We start from the raw sequence: 5,710 nt of genomic DNA on the forward strand, positions 1-5,710 counted from the left end.
TGTACCTTGTTTGATATAAATACATTTTGATAACCTCTATTTGAGTTATGAATTTATCAGTAATGTATGCCTGACTTGTGTCTACAATATGGGAGAAGGCTTTTTTGTCTACATAGATTCTTAATTAATAAAACAGACCATCAAAGGCATTTTACTCAATTAGATTATACAGCACAGTATAGATTCTATTTTATATCCAGCCTAGAATAAAGGATTCATAGAATTTTCATATTCATTCTCATAATGTATGTAGCCTTTGTAATACTGCTGTACAGTAATTGGTTTACCGTGGCTCTTTTTTATATGCATCTGTAAATGTTCAAAAGTATAATAAGACTATTTTAAACATATTTGGCGAGATCACAACATGAAGGGCTTTGGCTGCCCCATAATGTAATATGCCTCCGTTTTTTGAAGATTAAGTTAAAATCTTTTCATATGTATGTGCTTATCGAAATCACTTAAGCGGTACAGAGGTTTTAGACATGATACTTGTAGAAAAGGCAACATAAAAATGAAATTTCTAAAAAACAAATCAAGAACTAATTTTCCAAAAGTGATTCTGCAAGTGGCTACAAGTGTTTTATGGAGTTGAAAAGAAGTCCCGCCATCCTCCACTTAACTGGAAGTTGGCAAAGCTTTACTTTCTTCTGGCTTGACCAAAAGGAACAGTTTGTGGGCCTGTGCACTTAAAGAGGGTACCTCTGAACTGTATTTGCTCATCTGTTCCATTTCTGTTAAAAACTGGAACTTTCCCATATTCTTGGAAGCATGTATTGGTACATCCCATCCCTAAGAAGAGTAACCGTTCTAACCTCTCTTATCACCTTGTTGCTTTCACTTCCACTATTTCCAGTCTCTGAATCCCTCTTAAACTCCTATCGCCTCAGATATCTTGAATCGTACAGTCTTCTCTCTGATCACCAGTATGGCTTCCATTAGGCAAGATCCAACAGTGATATCCATTCCCATTAAATCAAAGGCAGGTCATCATCTTTGAGATTTTAGGGAATCCTGTTTAGTTGCCCTTAATATATCCAAAGCAAATGACAGGGTCTGATATAGAGATCTCATCTCTGAGCTTCCTTCTTTTGGCTTCCCTTCATCATATCTAGCTTTCTCTCTTGTTGATCTATCTCCATGGTTGTTTCTCCATCAACAGTGGTGACCCTCAAGGTTCTGTTGTGTCTTCTAAACTTTTCTCCTTTTTATCAACAATTTCCCTTCTTCTCCAAATAACTAAATGGACTCATGCTGACTACTCAACACTACCCTCCTCCACATCCTTCAAATCTGCTCCTTCTTCTCTCACTCAATCTGCATCCTGTCTTGACATAACTTCCTCCATAAACTTAGACTTGGACAGGATACCTCAGTGGGGTAGAAGAAATCTGATTAAGTTTAATGCTTCCAAGACCCAGTTTCTGGTCAGCTCATAACTTTCTTTTGATGGATCTGTAATTCCACCTTTTGACTAAATGTACATACTTGATATTACTGTAACATCCACACTATCTTGAAAACCTTACATTAAGGAAATAGCTAGGTCTGGCCATAAGAAACTGGGAGTCCTGTTTAGATGTCATAATTTCTTTTCTTATAAACAGCTGCTTTGCTTATACAATAGTTTGATCCATCCTTGTATGGAGTACTGCTCTTACATTTGGACTGGCTTCAGCTCTGCATCCTTACTTGACAGAGGTATATCAAAAGCGGTCTGACTCATCAACACACAGGCAAAACTTGACCCATTTGCTTTATGTCACAATGTTGAATCAATTTCCCTTTTCTACAGATATTACTTTTGAATTTGCTCATGACGGCTGGCTACTTGTGTGTCCCTACCATTAGCCTAGACCATGCAACATTCAACAATTTATTCTGTGGCCATCAGCAACTCAAGGGTGGGCTGTTTTGATAACTGTTTCTTTCCCTATACCTAAAAGCTTTGGAACTCAATACCCTTTCGTGTATTTCCCAGTAACTACAACTTGGCACATTTTAAAAGACAAGTTTTTCACTTCCTCTAATATTCATGAATAATTCTCCTCATCAGTTCTTTTTCTCTTTCATGAACCTATTTATATTTCATTCAATGTCAGGCCTTGATGTGGATTTGATGTCCATGACTGGAGCCTCAAATAGGAGAAGAAAAGGAAGGGGTATTATACACGAATACAGTTATAATGCAGAAATGTTTGGGAATGCCTCATCTGAGAGTGCATCAGCATATACAAAAAAGGAAATAACAATAGTGAAAAAGATTAATGAAACAGAAGTGCAAACATGAAGTCAACAACTGAGAAAACTGGTAAACTGACAATCTGCAAGGTATTATGTACTTACAAGGAAACAGAACCGCAATGAAAACCACTATTGTTACATCAAAAAGTCAAGATAGTAACACACATTTGATGTGTACTAATCAAATTAAATTTGCTTTCTATCTAACAATGGCATCATAGAGAAGCATCTTTCAAGCCAGTGCTCATGGAAAAGATCATTATCAAGTTTAGCAACATTGCTCACATAACAATGCTTGTGAGTGCTTTTAAATGCTGAATGCTTCATGAATTCATGATCTTGTCTATAAATCTTGCTTCTGGATTGGTATGACATTTCCAATGTATCATAGCATCAATGGATCTATTATATTCTTATGAAAAAAAATGCTCAATAAACAGTTCACTATGAATGGAACTGCCATGTGGCTGGGTTACATACTATAAAGTGAGAAGCAATTTAAACAGGTACCCATAAGCATGCCGTTTAAGCACACATATATGCAATTGCTGCAGTTTTCATCATCAAACCCTTGTCTAGTTAGCTAGTTCTTTGCTACATCCAGCTGTTGATGCACATCCACTCTCAAGGAGTCTCAGCCAGTGGACTGCATAGCCAGTCCACAAAATCTTTAATGATGAGGTTAAGCTGTTTGATTTTGCTACATGAGTTTGCATCTTCCAGGCCCACACCACTGCACAACTAGATGGATCCATCTAAAGTAATTTGATTACGAAAACCACAAACCTTTATAAACAAATGCATTCACAATATGAAGTGAGTTGTGACATTAAACAGAGAGTGTGTGTGTGTGGGGTAAGGGAGAAAGAATTCTATCTCCATATTCCCTGTGTGCCATAGAAGGCAACTAAAGAAGGCAGGAGTGGGGAGTTTGAAGAGAGAGAGAGAGAGAGAGAGAGAGAGAGAGAGAGAGAGAGAGAGAGAGAGAGAGAGAGAGAGAGAGAGAACTCCCCCTTTGTTTTTTCAGAAGGAGCCAAGCAGGAAGTGCTTATCTTCCTCAAAAGCTAAGGCTGAGGTTTCTAAATGAGTGGATGTAACCATGATGAGGAGATAGGTAGTATCTCTGAGGAATTTAACCTGGTTCATCTGGCTCTGAGTGAAACAAATCACAAGGGTCAAGGGGAAGAATGGTTATGAAATGTCTTAGGAGTATTCAGGGGGTAAATGAGTGGACAAGAGCTAAGGAAGAAGTAGTGCTACAACTAAAGCAAGTGTGGGGGTGTATGAGAGTGTCTGGAAGTAAATTTTGGACTGATATGGGTAAAAGTGAAAGTGGATGGTGAGAAATGAGTGATTACTAGTGCTTTTGCACTTGACCATGAGGAAAGATCATTAGAGGCAAGTGTTTTGGGAGCAGCTGAGTATGCCAGCAGACTTCATGCAAGATACTGGTTATTAGTGATGAGCAATTTGAATGGAAAGGGGTGCATGGGGTATTCAGTATTATGAATGGAAATGATAAACAGCTCATGGAGTTAGGTGCTGAAAAAAGGACTGATGATTGGGAATACCTGGTTTAAAAATACTACTATTGGCACTCTGTCCATAAACATACAATCTCTCCTTGTCATACATAACACTTGACAACACTTAAACTCACACAGTTTATTCTACATAACTCTAGATTTTTGTGTGGTGAGCACTATGCACTAGCCCTGCCTTTTGGCAATGGTAGGAGCAGTAGACAAAAGTAGTAGGTTGGAACATTTAAGCAGGGGCATTAGGTAGAAACAGTAAGGAGTAGTGGTAGGTAGAAACATAGGCAGGAGCTTTAGGTTGAAGTAGTCAGTAGGAATATTGGGTAGGAGCCTCTGCAAACATTGCACTGGAGCTGCCCTCTGCCAGTGGCCTGTTAAGGGTGAGACACTAAAGGCTAAGAAGCTAAGTACCAGTTGGGAACAGGCATCAGAAATACAGAGAGATAAGACAGAAAAGAGGTACCTAGACAAGTATATATATGTGTGTAGGAAAGATGATCAGTGGGCATTATTGGATTACTTATTAAGTGACTGGCATGTAAAAGAGACTTTTGAATGTAAATGTACTGAAAGGGGCAGCTGGTGGGATGTCTGATCACAATCTTGTGGAGATGGGGGTGGAAATTTGAAGAGGTTTTCAGAAAACAAGTAACAATGTCATGGAGAAGAGAGGTGAGTGAGCAAGTTTGCAAAAGAGACATGAGTGAAGAAATACTGGGAGGGAGTGAGTGTAGTATAGCAAAAGGTGAGAGTGAATGAGGCAAGAGGAACAGGTGAAGAATGAGAGGTACTTAGGGAAGCAGTGCTTTCATGTGTGAAAGATGCATGTGGCATGTGAAAAGAAGGAGGTGGGCAGATTAGAAAGGGTGGTGAAAGGTGGGATGAAGAAATCAAGTTGCCAGTGAAAGAGGAAAGAGAAGCGTTTGGACAGTACTTGCATGAAAAGAGTGCAAATGATTGGGGGATGTATAAGAGAGAGTGGCAGATCAAGTGGAAGATGCAGGGGTGGAGTAAGAAAGCAAATTTATGGGAATTGGGGTGTGCAAGTATCATAAAACTTTAGGGTGAACAAGATGTTTTGAGAGGAGGTTAATAATTTGTGAAAAAGAAGAGAACAAATTTGAACGTCAGTGTAGGGGCAACAGGTAGTGAGGAAGAGAGTAATGTGAAGGACCGTTAAATGTGTATATCAATAGGGTGGCAGGTGTTGGGTGGTATGCAAAATGAAAAAGTCATGGAGAGTGGTTTGGTGAAGAAAGAAGAGGTAGTGAAAGACTTGCATAAGATGAAATGTGTCAAGGCAGCTGGAGTGGATGGTACTGAAGTTGAATTATTAAGAAAGGGGGCAACTGTGTTGTTGATGGGTTGATAAGGATTTTTAGGATGAGATGCCTGAGGATTGGTGGAATGTATGAATAGTGCCACTGTAAAAAGGCAAGGAGGGTATAGTTAGGTGTTCAAACTACAGAGGTATACATTTGTTGAGTGTAGTCTCAGACTGCCAATTTTGAGCACTCTCTTGCCAGTCATGTTTACTGCACTGTGGTCGATTCATTTACCATATTCTTGCCAACATTTGTGTGCAAAAGGGGCCTATAATGTCTGGAAAAAAGCCTGCCAGTGTATGTAATGTGGAGAGGCATTCAAGGAAGGAACTGTGTGGATATGAGAAATGCAGGTTTTATGGCATACACACTGGGGTCTGAGTAAGACCTTTTGTGTCCTCTGTAATTCTTTTGTACTACAACTCACAGGATAAGCATGGGGTACACAATAAATCTGCTGTGGATACTGTCAGAAATCAATCAGATGGTGGTTTATCTTTCACTGATCCCAATGAGTGAGCATTATTTTTTACATTTATGTCTATAAAAATCATTATTATCATGTATAAATTGAATTTACAGTAATAATAATTTTCAATGATA

The sequence above is a fragment of the Panulirus ornatus genome, chromosome 63 (genome assembly GCF_036320965.1).
Source record: "Panulirus ornatus isolate Po-2019 chromosome 63, ASM3632096v1, whole genome shotgun sequence".
NCBI lineage: Eukaryota > Metazoa > Arthropoda > Malacostraca > Decapoda > Palinuridae > Panulirus > Panulirus ornatus.